The 16282-nt window shown below is 39.1% G+C and overlaps 1 non-coding gene across 1 annotated transcript; it reads left to right on the top strand.

Moving 5' to 3' along the window:
* Window positions 1-151: 151 nt before the first annotated feature.
* TRNAQ-CUG (transfer RNA glutamine (anticodon CUG)) lies at window positions 152-223 on the top strand. The gene has a single exon. It is a non-coding gene; the product is annotated as a tRNA-Gln (tRNA).
* Window positions 224-16282: the final 16059 nt, after the last annotated feature.

Raw genomic sequence — 16282 nt, 5'->3', positions numbered from 1 at the left:
CACTTAATGGTCTCTCCCTCATTCCACGCGCCGCCATGCCGCGAAGCGGGGCGCTGGGGAGCGCTTCGGCACTGCCTCTGGCGGTTGGTTTGTGGATGGGGGCAGGGTTCTTTAAGAATTAGAGAACCGAAGGCGACATTGCGAGTGTGGCGGTTCCATGGTGTAATGGTTAGCACTCTGGACTCTGAATCCAGCGATCCGAGTTCAAATCTCGGTGGAACCTGCACCGTTGGGTTTTTATGTTTTTTTTATCCTGGCCACGCTTTTATAATTCATTTACTTATTCACTAGGTGACTGTACACCTACGGTGTATGTGTCCTTGAACTAAGTAGGGAGAGAATGTCACAAAATATTATCTTTGCCCAGGAAAACCACATACCTTTCCCTTTTGGATTCTGTACTCTGTCACCTAGGTATCTCCTAAGTAGCCTCTGCTCTTCGCCTTTTTTTTTTTTTTTAACCTGGGCCCTCTTCAAAAGCTTCCATGAAAGTTGATTCCTTTTGCTAGAATTTTCAACCTCCAACTTCATTCAAGGGCGGGCACTTCTCACTCCTTTTCTCCCGAAATCTCTCAAACCTTCTCCAGACGTCATTCAGAGAACCTCGCCCACCCTCCTCATCAAGATTCATCAAGAACTTCTTGAACCCTATTTGTCATCCTCTAAGCTAAACCTGGTTACATAATTATTTCATTTAACATGCAGAGCAAAGGATGGCAATTTCCATTTTAGCAGAGATGTGGATGGGGAGACTCAAGTGATTTGCCAAAGATCATGCAGCAGGGCCTCCCTGTATTTGAAGAGAGTTTTTGTAATGCCAAAAAGCTTTTCCCATTTATTGTCAAACCCCACTACCACCCATATGCAATTTAGACTTTTGGGCAAGAGTGCCCGTAGTAAGCAGAGTAATGGCTCCCCAAAGATGTCCACTTCCCAATCCTTGGGCACTGTGAATATGCTAGGTTACATGGCAAAGGGGAATTAGGTTGCAGGTGGAATTAAGGTTGCAAATCAACTGACTTTAAAATAGGATGATTATCCTGGATTTTCCAGGTGGGCCTAATGTCCTCTTAAGTGTCCTTAAAGTGGCAAAGGGAGACAGAGGAGGTCAGAGTGATGTTGTGTGAGAAGGCCTCAACCAGCCCTTGTGGCTTTGAACATGGAGAAAGGGGGCCAGAAGCCTAGGAATGCAAAGGCTTGTAGAAGGTGGAAAAGGCACAAAAAAAAAAAAAAAGAAGAAGATGGAAAAAGCAAGGAAATGGAGTCTTCCCTAAGGCTCCCAGAAAGAACACAGCCCTGCTGACACCCTGATTTTAGCCCAGTGAGACCCATGTCAGACTTCTGACCTATAGAGCTATAAAATAATAAATTTCTGTTGTTTTAAGTCACCAAGTTTGTGGTAATTTGCTACAGCAGCAATAGAAAACTAATACAGTGCCATTTTCAGTGCTTTCCATGACAGTATAAACCAACAGAAGGTTTACCTAAGGCCTAGATACTGCCTTGTGCAGGAGTGGTCATTATCCACACTGGGAGAGATGCACAATATTAGTCAAGCAGCTAAATATTATGTTTACTACAGAGTATTTATAAGACACAGTCCCAGCACTATTCAGGTGGGTAGACAAGGTAGACCCAAGAAAGGTGGAATATCAATAACAGTTCTGAAGGAGTAACTAATGAGAGTTCTGGCAACAAATGCCAGAGTTCAGAGGGACCGAGATGACTAGGAAGAACTCCCCAGAAGAGGAGGAGCCAGCATTGACTCCTGAAGGAAGAAGCAAATAAGGAAACTCATTTTGGGAAGTGGAGGAAATTAGATGATAAGAGCATGTTAAGCAAGGCCATTAATGCCAGAGGAATAATTATGAACTTTTTCCCTTAAGTCATTGTTTCTCAACGTGTGTCCTGAGAAGGTCAATAAATAGCATTCCTCAAAAGAAGGATTGTATGCTCAAATAAATTGAGAAGCACTATACACTGTCTCCCCGCCTTTGAAGTTACCCTAGCACTGGTGTTTTAAAGTCTAAATATTCCACTCTGAAGAAAAAAGTTTTAACTGTATTGAACACAGCATTTCCCAGATTCACCTGTGAACTAAAAAAGAACAGAGTATCATTCATTGTCCAGTTATACAAGGGTTAAGTCACAACCCATTGCAGTCACCCACAGTGCAACAGTGCACCCTGAGGAGAATTCAGGATGAAAAAAACTGGATGAGGCATTCTGTGCTTTGGCTAAACAGCCCCTAGATAATTAAGATGCTTATCTCAGGAAGAATTTTAATGACCTCAGATTCTTGCATCTTCACATGCATAGAAAAACACTAAAATCACTAACTTGAGATCTGTTCTTTGTGATTAGCAGTAATCCTTAGCCAAGATCTGTGCTTTGCTATGTGTATTTCCTAGCCAAAAAATTCATATGTATACTGGCTCCTCTCTTACCTCTTTTTTGTGTGGTACACGGGCCTCTCACTGTTGTGACCTCTTCCATTGCGGAGCACAGGCTCCAGACACGCAGGCTCAGCGGCCATGGCTCATGGGCCCAGCCTCTCCGCGGCATGTGGGATCTTCCCGGACCGGGGCATGAACCCCTGGACCCAGGTCTTCTGCATCAGCGGGCAGACTCTCAACTACTGCGCCACTAGGGAAACCCTCTCCTGCCTCTTAAGTGCAGTTTCTCAAAGCTACTGAGAGTCTGTCTCCCTGGCTATAGTCCTCAATAAGACTTTGAATAAAACTTAACCTCACAACTCTCACGTTGTGCATTTTTCTTTAAGTTGACACACCAAACCACAGAACTCTTTTCCCATGGAACACCTGTTAGCGTCCCTCTGAACACTTTGGGAGAGCCATAAAAGATTTGTGGACAGAGGGGTGATTGAAGTAAACTTAGTCTTAGGAAAAGTAAGCTGTCTGTGGACTGCAGGACTGGGGTGAAGAAAGACTGGAGGTGTGAGTATCAGTTAGAAGGCTATTGAGGTTAACCAGACACAAACTGGTGTAGAAATAGAAATGAGGTGTAGCTATAGGAATAGAGAAGAAAGAAAAATCAAAGGCTGTTGTGGAAAAATTGGTGAATGGATTCCATGGACATAGAAGAGAATTAGGACTTTACTTGCTTGTTTTGGGGAAGAGGGCTAGTAATTGCTTGATGTATCTTTTTTTAATCTCTCAAGAAATATAGGAACCTAAAGTAAATGACTTAACCTATACAGAAATGTAGATTAAATCCTTAAAGTCCTCGTCCACTTCAATTCCTCCTTCAAACCCAGAGGTAACTGCTACATTTTCTTTTAATATATATAAAATCAGGTTATGTGATAAATTCCTCATCTTAAAAAATCTTTCCACACTAGTCCATATAGATTTAACTCATTTGGTGCATAGATTTCCTTAGCAAGGATATACCATAGTTTGTACAACCATTCCCATTCCCTAACCCGTGGATATGGCAGATACTGAGGATTCACTAAATTAAAACCTATTCCTGGGCTTCCCTGGTGGCGCAGTGGTTGGGAGTCCGCCTGCCGATGCAGGGGACACGGGTTCGTGCCCCGGTCCGGGAAGATCCCACATGCTGCGGAGCGGCTGGGCCCATGAGCCATGGCCGCTGAGCCTGCGCGTCTGGAGCCTGTGCTCCGCAACGGGAGAGGGCACAACAGTGAGAGGCCCGTGTACCGCAAAAAAAAAAAAAAAAAAAAAAAAAAAAAAAAAAAAAACCTATTCCTAAACTGTTTCTTCCTTGCCCACCTCCTCCTTAGAGGCTAGAAAAGCAAATATTCATTTTCCCAGCTACCCTACAATATTTTATATACTAGTATAAAAATATACTAGCAATATCTTGGATTTCCCTGGTGGAGGAGTGGTTAGGATACCCAATGCAGGGCACACGGGAAGATCCCACATGCCACGGAGCAACTAAGTCCATGCCCTGCAACTACTGGGCCTGCGCTCTAGAGCCCACAAGCCACAACTACTGAGCCAGCATACTGCAACTACTGAAGAGCCCACGCAGCAACAAAGACCCAACACAGCCAAAACATATATATATATATATATACACACTAGCAATATTTTAAATTTTTGCCCATCTGGTTTGCCCAATAATTTCCACTTCTCCGATAACCAGTGAGTTGTAAACATTTTCTCCTATGTTTAATAGCCATTTATATTTCTTCTGTGAATTGCCTGTCAATATCCTCGGCCATTTTCTTTTCGGGTTGTTTATCTTTTCTTATTGATGTGAAGGATCTCTTTATATAGTCTACCTTTTAATCCTTTGCCTGTTATATATATATGGCACAAATACTTTCTCCAAATCTATCACCTGATTTTAAATTTTATTAATGATGCTTTTTTCCCATACAGAAGTTTTAAATTTTTATTTAATCAAATCTCTCTCAGTCATTTCTCTTATGGTTTCTGAGTATTGCATTTTACGTAGGAAGGCTACCTCTCCCTTTGAAAAACAGCAAGGTTTTTCAAAAAATTTTTTTCTTCAACTATTATTTATAAATTTTTTCTCCATCTGAATTTTATGTATATTGAGTATCTAAATTAGTAGATCTAAATTAATTACTAGTAGGGATCTAAATTAATTCTTTCCAAATGGATAGCCAATTGTTTCAACATCATTTATTTTAAAAGTCTATCTTTTTTCCCCACTGTTTGAAATGTCTAACTTCTTATAAATAAATTTCATACAAATAAATGTCTATTCTTCAATCTTCACACAATACCTCTGACAGCCAGAGAGGAACACTGCTCAGATGTCCCTTCAAGAAAGAGTCTGGGGCTTCCCTGGTGGCGCAGTGGTTGAGAGTCTGCCTGCCGATGCAGGGGACACAGGTTTGTGCCCCGGTCTGGGAAGATCCCACATGCCGCGGAGCGGCTAGTCCCGTGAGCCATGGCCACTGAGCCTGCGCGTCCGGAGCCTGTGCTCTGCAACAGGAGTAGGCCACAACAGTGAGAGGCCCGCGTACCAAAAAAAAAAAAAAAAAAAGAAAGAGTCTGTTGTGAGAAGTGTAGTTGGCTGACAGTCTCCAGTTGCCACACCTCCAAGACCCACTACAACATTCACCCTGAAGCCATACTCCCTCTAGACTTTTCTCAAACAAGAATTGAGCACAGTGGGGATCCTACAGCTGGACCAGTTCTATCCAAAATGGGGCTCTTCTAATGAGCAATCTTTCTCTGGAGCTCTCCATTGGCCTGGCTGAGATTTTTCTCAGAATTGCATTATAGTCCGAGGCTCTTCCTATCCAATCCTCCTTCCTTCCATCTCTCCTTGCATAGGTATTGGACCTAAATTGTGGTCTGAAGGCCCTACTTCTCCCTTTTGTCCTTCACATGTATTTTCCCCTAGTGAATCTCTTACGCTTCTAATTCATCTGGTATCAGCTTCCAGAGGACCTGACCCCGATACAGTCCCACTGGTCAAGTTTTCTATTCCTATACCAATATCATACTGCTTTAGTATGGCTTTGTAGTCTATTTTGATGTCTCAATGTGGTATTAAATGAGTAAATATTTGTATAGGGCTTAGAATAGTGCCTGATGCATAGAAGGAACCATACGTATTTGATAAACAAAAATAAATATGGCAACTTCCTCTCACTGTTTTTTCTTTCTAAACTTTGACTATTTTTAGAGACTTTCTTTTTCAGATGAAACTCAGAGTAAACTTCTTAAGTTCCAAAAAGATTCATATTGGGGTTTTGATTAGGATTTCACTACTCATCATTAAAAATACCTTTTTCAGGGACTTCCCCAGTGGCACAGTGGTTAAGAATCTGCCTGACAATGCAGGGCACACAGGTTCAAGCCCTGGTCTGGGAAGATCCCACATGTTGTGCAGCAACTAAGCCCACATGCCACAGCTACTGAGACTGCGTGCCACAACTACTGAAGCCTGCGTGCCTAGAGCCCAAGCTCCGCAACAAGAGAAGCCACCGCAATGAGAAGCCCACGCACTGCAGCAAAGAGTAGCCCCTGCTCTCCGCAACTAGAGAAAGCCCGTGCGCAGCAACGAAGACTCAACACGACCAAAAATAAATAAATAAAATAAATTAATTTTAAAAATAAAAAAATACCTTTTTCAGAAATGAAAGATAGAATTTGGACAGGAGGTACAAAAATATGAGATTCTGCCTATGAAGATACAAAAAGAGAGAGATCTGAGGTTTAATAGCTATTTGGAGGAATGATCAATAGAAAAGGGGAAGGATAAAACACAGAAAAAGAGCAAAAATGTTGACATTAGTTTCAGGCATGTCTAATTTTAACAGTTGGTAGGAAAACCAAGAGGAAGTACCCAGTAAGAAGCCTGGAAATACAGATTTAGAAATGTCTTAGGCCTAGAATATGTGGAAGAAGCAAGATCTGGAATATATCTCATCTTCTACAGCCTGGGAGGCAACTCTAAATGGTTGTTGAAAACAAAGTGGGGACTGATAGGTCTATGTTTAAACTCCAGCTCAGCCATTCACGGGGTGCTGTATCACTTTTAATAATTTACCTAATCCTGCTAAAGCTTGGTTCCTTAGCAACAAAATGTGGACAAATGTGACTGAAATAATATATGTATAGCTCGCACCATGCCTGGCACATAGCAAATGTTCATTAATGCACTGGGTTTCAACAGGGGTCAGTTTTGACCCCAGGAAATTAGATAATATCTGGAGACCTTTTTAGTGTACCACTGGGAGGCACCACTGGCGTCTCATGGGCAGAAACATCCTACAATATACAGGACAGCTCCCACACAACAAAGAATTATCTGAGCCAGAATATCAATAGTGCCAAGGTTGAGAGCCATGAGTTAATTGTAAGGCTTATCTGGAGGCCAGGCCAAGACCTATGATGGGATAAGGGCAGGATGCAGTGAACATCACCTCTCCATTCTAGCTCATTTTCCAAAGGTTGAACTTATTCCCCAGACCTCAGGAAGGATGTCCAGGAGAGACATACCTCTCTTCAGTATCCCATAAACAGAGCCCAGGGACCCTACAGCCTGACACAAAATACTTCCATATGTGGTTCTTATTTGTTAAGTAAACAGACCTCAGTTTTCTATTTCTTGACCCAAAAGGATTTTTATAGTGTCATTCACTTTATAACTATTTGTTAAACTCTACATATCAGTTTCATGCACTTTTCTGTAGTGACATTAGGTTTATTTCACAATAAAAAGAATTTTTTTGAGAGAGAGAAGTAAACAGACCTAATGAAGTGGTGATATTTGTCTTCTGTGCTTTTTATCTTTTCTATGCGTATACTATAAGGTAATAAATTGTGCACAAGATCAGGAAATTCTCAATTTTGATTATCTGATTATAGTCACTAGAGCACCAACTAGTCTTAAAGAAAGAAATGGTTAAAAAATATTTATAGGGCTTCCCTGGTGGCACAGTGGTTGAGAGTCCGCCTGCCAATGCAGGGAACATGGGTTCGTGCCCCGGTCCGGGAGGATCCCACATGCCGCGGAGCGGCTGGGCCCATGAGCCATGGCCGCTTAGCCTGCGCGTCCGGAGCCTGTGCTGCGCAGTGGGAGAGGCCACAACAGTGAGAGGCCCGCATACCGCAAAAAAAAAAAAAAAAAAAATTTATATAAATATATTTAAGTTATATATTCATATATAAATGTACAAAAATACATGTATATTACAAACAGCATATTATTTCTAACCAAATGCTATGTAGCTCAATCATAGATTTTTTTTCCATATCATGAAATCTGAATCAGAATAACATCTAACTTTTATTTTAACAGTTTACTCTCCACATGTTCTTGCGTTTTAGGTTTGGTACTCATAGATCATAAGTCACATGGCACAGTCATCTTTCAAAAATTAAAAGGAAGGACATCAAGAGAGTGAAAAGATAGAAAACAAACTTGTGGTTACCAAGGGGGAAAGGGGGGAAGTATAAATTGGGAAATTGGGATTGACATATACCCACTACTGTATATATAATAGATAACTAATAAGAACCTACTGTATAGCACAGGGAACTCTACTCAATACTCTGTCATGACCTATACGAGAATAGAATCTAAAAAAGAGTAGATATATGTATATGTACAACTGATTCACTTTGCTGTACAGCAGAAACTAACACAACATTGTAAATCAACTACACTCCAATAAAAATTACTACTCCAATAAAAAAAAGAGTGAGAAGATAATCCACAGAATGGAGAAAATACTTACAAATCACATATATGATAAATGATTAATATCCAGAATTTATAAAGAACTCTTACAACTCAACAATAACAAAGAAACAACCAAATTCAAAAATGGGCAAAGGACTTGGATAGACATTTTTCCAAAGAACATTTACAAATGGCCAATAGCACATGAGAAGATGCTGAACATCATTAGTCATTAGGGAAATGCAAATCAAAACCACATGAGATACCACTTCACACTCATTAGGATGGCTTTTACTAAAATAACAAAACAAAACAAAACAGAAAATAAGAAGTGTTGGAGAGAATGTGAAGCAGTTTGAAACCTGTACATTGCTGGTGAGAATGTAAAATGGTATAGTTGTGTTAAACAGTTTAGTGGTTCTTTTAAAAGTTACACTCACAATTACTATATGATACAGCAATTCTACTCTAAAGAAGAAAAGCAGAGACTTAGATAAATGTACACCAACCTTCATAGCAGCACTATTCACAACACAAGGCGGAAGGTAGAAACAACACAAGTTCTATCACAGATGAATGAATAAACAGAATGTGTTATATACTAACAATTGAATATTATTCAGCCTTAATAAGGAATGAAATTCTGATACATGCTACAACAGGAATGAATCTTGAAAACATTACGCTAAGTGAAATAAGGCAGGAACAAAAGGACAAATACTGTATGATTCCACTTATATGAGATACCTAAAATGTGTAAATTCTTACAGAGAGTAGAGTAGAAAGGGAATAGGAAGCTATTGTTTACTAGGTACAGAGTTTCCATTTGGGATGATGAAAAAGTCCTGGAAATGGATAGTGGTGAGGGCTGCACAACATCATAAATGTATTTAATGCCACTGAACCACTTTAAATTGTTAAAATGGTAAGTTCTATGTTATGTATATTTTAACACACACATAAAATTAAAAGAAGCCAGATCTCAGTTTTTAAAAAATGGACAGAAACAGGAAACAGAAGGTCAGGATAAAAGCACAGATAGTTGCGGAAGACTGGGGTGGGCTACTATGAGTTCCTCAGTGTTCCCAGGATTCCTGTCATTCTGGGGCTGTTTGCCTTTTTCCTGACAGCCTCCCAGAATTCCTATGAGCTAGCTGGCTTTCTAGACCAAAGTTACCTTGTTCACCCTCATCTACACCTAGCCCAGAAATGACAGCCCCTATGGCCTCTGAAATTCCACCATTACAGAGTAAGTTCTTTGGATGAGTACCAATTACCAGCCCCCTTCCATCCCCACACTCCTACCCTGTGCTTGTTGTGTCTACTACTACCTCCCAGAAGAGTGAACTGGCTTTGGCATTGTGGGACTCCACCAAGCCCAGGCAATCTCCCATGTGAATAAGAGCTATGCTCACTCAAAAGAAAAGAAAAACCTAGCTGACCACCAGAGTCTCATTTTTGTTTCTCAATCATTTATTTGGGGAAAAAAAAACTAGACCTTTTAGTAATTTAAAAATAAAAATACTACAACACTAAATTGGGTCAGGGTGAGCAAAAAAGAAGATAAAGGTGACCCTAGAACAGAGGAATAATTACTATATGACCTAGTCAATCCACTCCTAGGTTTTTATCTAAAAGATGTGAAAACATGTACACATATAAAAAACTGTACGTGAATGTTTATAGCAGACTTATTTGTAATAGCAAAAACTGGAAAGAGCCCAAATTTCCATCAACAGCTGAATGGATAAGCAAATTTTGATATATCCACATAATGGAATATTACTCAGCAATAGAAAAGGAACAAACTACTGATACACACAACAAAGTGGATGAATCTCAAAATGATCGTGCTGAGCGAAAGGAGCCAGAGAAAAGGAGAGTACATAATATATGATTCCATTTATATAAAATTCTATAAATTGCAAACCAACCAAAGAGTAGAGAAGGGAGAGAGAGATTAAAAGGTAAGAGGACATTTGAGGGGATGCCGAATATGTTTGTCATCTTGATTGTGGTGATGGTTTCACAGGTGTACACATATATCAAAATTCATCAGATTTCACACTTTAAACGTGCAGTTTATTGTATTGTAAAAATAAATAGCAGGAGAGAAAACACAAAAGCAGACAAAAGGTTCTCCCTCATCTCCAATATTCTTGAATGCAAGGTTGGAATACACAGATGCCACACACACACACATGCACACACACATGCACACACACACACACAATCATTGCTGCTCTCACAAACACACTAATCACTAGTCACCAGCATGTTTCCCTTTCAATATCTCGGAGGTGTGTCCATTTCTATTCTTAGCCACTGGCCCAGTCTGAGCCCTCCATCCCATTGTTAGGTTACAACCTAGCCTTACCCTCCATCCAAAATGCAGGTGGCTGCCAGAATAATCTTGACAAAGGACACCTCCAGCCACGTGACTCCTATTATTCAGAGCCATCATAGAAAAGCTATAGACGTACACCCATGCCTGAAAACAAAAGAGTATAAAATAAAAAGTTAGCAGTGTTTATCCCTGGGAAGAAGGTGATTTTTATTCTTCTGCTCTTTTTCTATATTTTACAGTAGTTTTTTAAGTAAAAATATCCTTATTGGTTTTGCCTGTTACAAAAAGAATGAATACTCACTGTAAAATATTCAAATAACATGAACAATATGAGAGTATAGTAAAATTGGAAAATGAAATTTGTTTCCTCCTGATCATCAACACTGCGGTTGCCTCTCCAATATCCACTCCACCCCTCCCATCCAGGAAGCAGCCATGCAGTTTGGGTGGGATTATCTCTACCCGCAGCTCCAGGAGTAGCTTCTGGAATGGTCTAAACCAGCAGTTCCCAACCCTAACATCCAAACTCTGATATTGTAGCAAACACTTCATAACACTGCCGTACCATCCTGACTTGTAAAATCAATAGATCATATATTATGATATATCTTGTATTATGACATAATGCCATGACTATAATATAAAGCAGAAATAGGAAAATAACTCACTATGAAATGATATGTATTTCAATATGGAAATGCTTGGGTACAACTATAATAGAAGAGACAATGAAGTTAGACGCTTGCACCTAATGGCAGAAACACCATTCATTCAACAGTTTTTTGAGTACTATGTGTCAGGCACTGTCCTAAGTTTACTGGGCATACAGATAGAAATCGCTTTTCGTGGAACTTACATTCTAAAAGGGTAATGGGATACAGACAACAAATAATCAGCATAATACAACAGAATACATAAGTAAATTATATATTACATCGGAAAGTGATAAGTATTATTGGGGTAAAAAGTAGAACAGGATAAGGAAAAACCAGCATTCAGAGCAGTAAGGAAGTAGGTAGTGAGTTGCAGTTTAAACTATCGGTCAAGGCAGGCCTCATCAGATGCAGGCCTCACCAGACGGTAACATTCAATTTGAAGGAGTTAAGGGAATGAATCATGCAGCTTATCTAGGGGGAAGTATCTGGGCAGAGGGCATAGCCATGTAAATGACCTAAGGCGAAAGCCTGCATGGTGAGTATATGGGCTGTAAGTGGCCAGTGAGATGGTCTGGAGTGAGGAGTATGAGAAAAAGCAGAACTAGGAGATGGGTCAGAGAGGAAACAGAGCCAGATCTCACAGGGCCTCAAAGGACATTGTAAAGCTTGTACTCTGAGTAAAAAGGTGCAACATTAGAAGGTTTTGAGGCGAGGAGTGACATGATCTGACCCACATTTTAAAAGGAAAAATCTGGCTACTCTGTTGCGAATAGATTGGGAGGCCAGCTTGGGAGGTTGTCATAAGAATCCAGGTGAGAAGTGAATGCAACAGCTACAAATGCAGACTAATATTCAGTACCATATTTCATCTAAGATGTCATTGACTGTAGGATTCATCCTGGTTTCAGAGATAAAATATGCAATGTGAATTGCATTATGCAGTGTGAATTGCAATATTCAGAAGCAGTGTTGGTTGTTGAAAACATGATTTTCTGAAGTAGTGAACAACTCTTGGTAAAGTTCCAAGTGAAACAAGTACTATTTTCTCTCAATTTACCCATAATTCTCGCATTTTTTAAAATTAATTAATTTATTTTTGGCTGCATTGGGTTTTCCTTGCTGTGCCTGGGCTTTCTCCAGTTGCCGCGAGCGGGGTCTACTCTTTTCGTTGCGGTGCGCCTACTTCTCATTGTGGTGGCTTCTCTTGTGGCAGAGCACGGGCTGTAGGCACGCTGCCTTCAGTAGTTGCGGCTGGCAGGCTGCAGAGCGCAGGCTCAGTAGTTGTGGTGCACGGGCTTAGTTGCTCCGCGGCATGTGGGATCTTCCCGGACCAGGGCTTGAACCTGTGTTTCCTGCATTGGCAGGCGGATTCTCAACCACTGTGCCACCAGGGAAGTCCAATTCTCACATCTTGAGGTTCAGTTTATATTAAGACCATGCAAAAACAGTTCATGTTTATGTATAGAATGGAGTTAGGGTCTAGGTTCAGGTTATTATAAACAGGTTTTTAAAATCTACATTAATGTCAAATGGGACATTAAAAGTCATGCAAGATGTGGGGACAAGCTGTAATGTATCAGGCTATCCTGTACATTATGAGAAATCTATCTCTGGCCCATACTCTAAAGGCTCGATCACTGTGACAACCAAAATTACTTACAAAGAGGTCCTTAGAATGTGATGCTAGCATAGTGCATGATTCAGTAACAGACACATGACCACACTATCATGGTCCAATCAGAGGGAAGCCCAGGGCTGCTGTCTGACAAAGTAGAGAGCTACCGGGTAGCACCGGCAGGGCCTGAACTAAGAAGCCACAGGCCTGAATGTGCCATCAACCCTTCCACCACCAGGGGGAGCCAGGCTTGCGATGAGGCTTTTATTTTTTTTTAAGTAATTTTTTAAAATTGTGGTAAAATATACATAAAATGTAACATATTAAGCATTTTAAAGTCTACATTCACATTATTGTGCAACAAATCTCCAGGACTCTTTTCATCTCGCAAAAAAACCCAAAAACTATACTCATTAAACCACAACTCCCCTTTCCCCTCCTCCCCCCAGTCCCTGCCAACCACCATTCTACTTTCTGTCTTCAAAAGAGTTTGACAGTTCTAGGTACCTTTTATAAGTGGAATCATACAGTATTTGTCCTTTTCTGTCTGGCTTATTTCACTTAGCATAATGTCCTCAAGAAGCTTTTACCTTTGAAGGCAAAGCGCAAGACAGAGAAAAGCTGACAGCTGAATGACACTGTTGAACTTCTGTATCAACCCTTCACCAAAGCCCACTTCACCTCTGAGCATTTTGGTTACTTGGTCAATATATTCCATTTATTATTTAAGCGTATTTGTGTCTATATTTTCTATTATTTGCAAGTGAAAATACAGTAACTGATACCCTCCCTTTTTTTCCTCAAATAGAATTAACAGTTTGGTATAGATTCTTTCAGACCCTCTAATATACAAATAAATATGTGCATTTTATTTTTATATACGTGAAATCCTATAATATGGTTAAGCAACCCGATATTTTCGCTGACTTCTTTCAACATTAATAAATATAGATCTAGTTTAAATTCTTTTTTAGGTCCATTGTGTGAATGAACCATAGTTTATTTAACCAACTGGTAAACATTTAGGATCTTCCTAGTGTTTTGATACTATAAACATGTAGTGAACATCCTTCTGCAGATTTATTTCCTTTGAATACATTTCTAGAAGAAATGCCTTCCCAATGCTCATACCAATTTTTATTCCTAATATTTCATGAGAGTTCCTGACTATCTATATTCTGTAACATATGGACTATTGCCCATCATTTTCATCTTTCCTAATATAATACATAAAAATAATATCTAACTTTTAGTGCAATTAAGAGTTCTCTTTTGCAAGTGAAGTTAAGAATTTTTTTAATGTTTACTGGCCATTTCAATTTCCTTTATTGTGAATTGCTAGTTCAAATCCTTTGTACATTTTTCTACTAGGGTATTTATCGTTTGCCTAATGATTCATAAAAGCTCTTTACAGAATTAAGGATATTAAATCCTTGTCAATCAAATGTGCTGCATATATTTCCTCCAGTTTATTACTTGTATTTTAACTTTTTTTAATGGAAACTTTTCCAAATAGAAGTTTTACTTTTTAGCATTTTTCCTTATATAAATATGCAGTTGTCGCAACATCATTTATTGAATAATCCATCTTTCCCCACTGCTTTGAAATGCCATCTTTATATTTTAAATCCCCACACTAAAACTCCATAGTTCACTAATCTGCTTTGGGGCTTTCTATTTTGTTCTATTGATTTTTTTTCTGCCCATGTGCCAGCTGCTTCTTATATTTCTTTTCTTTCTTTCAAAATTGTCTCAGCTTATCTCAAAATTATGTTTTCCAGATGAACTTTAGAAACAATTTGAGAAATTCCAAAAAATCTATTGTGATCCTGTTTGGAATTGCATTGTAATTATAGATTAATTTGTAGTCTCCAAAGTGCCTATCACAGCTTTTTGCCCATAATAGGACCTCATTAAATATGTGTAGAATAAATTAATAAGTACCTACCCATTAATTTCAGGATCTTTAGATAAGTCTGGGCAGGAAAGTATACAACATAGTCCTTACTGGTTGTGTGCTAGTAAATTTTTAACAACTGGTTCTTGGGAGTACTGATTTCTAGTGTTTGCTGATTTCCAAGGTATAAATATTCCCACCATGGTTGATTTCCCACCATGGTTGATTTCAATGGTTGGTTTTGATGTTAACCAGAATGCAAAATTCTTAAAAATTTAGCAACCAGCCCTCTCAATCTTTTTTTTTTTTTTGATGTGGACCATTTTTAAAGTCTTTATTGAACTTGTTACAATATTGCTTCTGTTTCATGTTTTATCTTTTTGTCTGTGAGGCATGTGGGATCTTAGCTCCCCGACCAGGGATTGAATCCACACTGCCTGCATTGAAAGGTGAAATTTTAACCACTGGATCGTGAGGGAAGTCCCAGCCTTCTCAATCTCACACAAGCCATTTCCAGCACACCACCATTTTTACCTTCAAAGAGGTTTTTTGTATGTGTGTTTATTCTTTCCGTTGGATATTTACTTATTGAAAGATAAAATTGGAAAAATATTAAATGAAAATTTAAAAAATAATTCTCCCATAATTAACTACCCTAACATAACAGCTAACATAACTCTTCATTTTTTTGTGTTCTCTCCCAGTCTTTTCTTTATGCATACATACTTTAACTAATAGTTGTAATCATTCAATTTTTAAAAATTTTTTTAGTGTAGCAAATTTTAAACATATACAAAGTAGGCAGAATAACATAGTGAACCCAAGCACCATAACCAAGCCCCCCAAAACATTAACCTGAGGCCAACCCTGTTCCATCTACTTCGCCACCTATTTGCCCTCATCCACATTTTTTTGAACAAATCCCAGACATCATATCCTTACATCGGTAAATATTTCAGTAGTAACCATTCAATTTTTCATTCAACTTTTTTCACTTGTAGTCTAAGGAAGACAAAGGCATAAATAATTCAACTAAAAGAAATTTAAGTATTCTGATGTTGGCAGTAACGATTGATTTGAGGTACAAGCGAGCAGTGTCTAAAAGCTACTGCATCTGAAGAACTTTATTAATGAATCTTTTCATTTTTTCCCCATCCTTCTCTTTGTGGTAAAGTACAATACAACCCAATTTAAATTCCACATGTTGTCATCTACACAACAAATCACCTACAACATGGGCCAAATTACAGTATCTCTACACATGAAAAATACCCATCAAAACAGAGTTTATTTAATACAACTAAATCCCAAAGCAGTTATTAGTTATCTTTTCCAATATTAGCAACTTTTAAGGATTTCACTATAAACCCAGAGTAATTCACAGTGTAAACTTGGGGGGAGGGGGATTGAGACTGTCTTTATTAGTTTTATAACCCTTTTAGACTACTAGTTACAATTTTGAGTCAAGACACTATCCCTTACCCTGGCTCTACCCTGCAGGGTAGATTTTATTGTACTCAAACTGCAGATGAGAAAACCAAGACTCAAGAGACATCCTCAAGATCAAACACTGGTATGTGGTGAAGTCAGGATCTGAACCCTAGCAC

This window comes from Lagenorhynchus albirostris, chromosome 1 (genome assembly GCF_949774975.1).
Source record: "Lagenorhynchus albirostris chromosome 1, mLagAlb1.1, whole genome shotgun sequence".
In the NCBI taxonomy this organism is placed as follows: domain Eukaryota; kingdom Metazoa; phylum Chordata; class Mammalia; order Artiodactyla; family Delphinidae; genus Lagenorhynchus; species Lagenorhynchus albirostris.
This window is presented reverse-complemented; position numbering and strand designations above follow the sequence as displayed.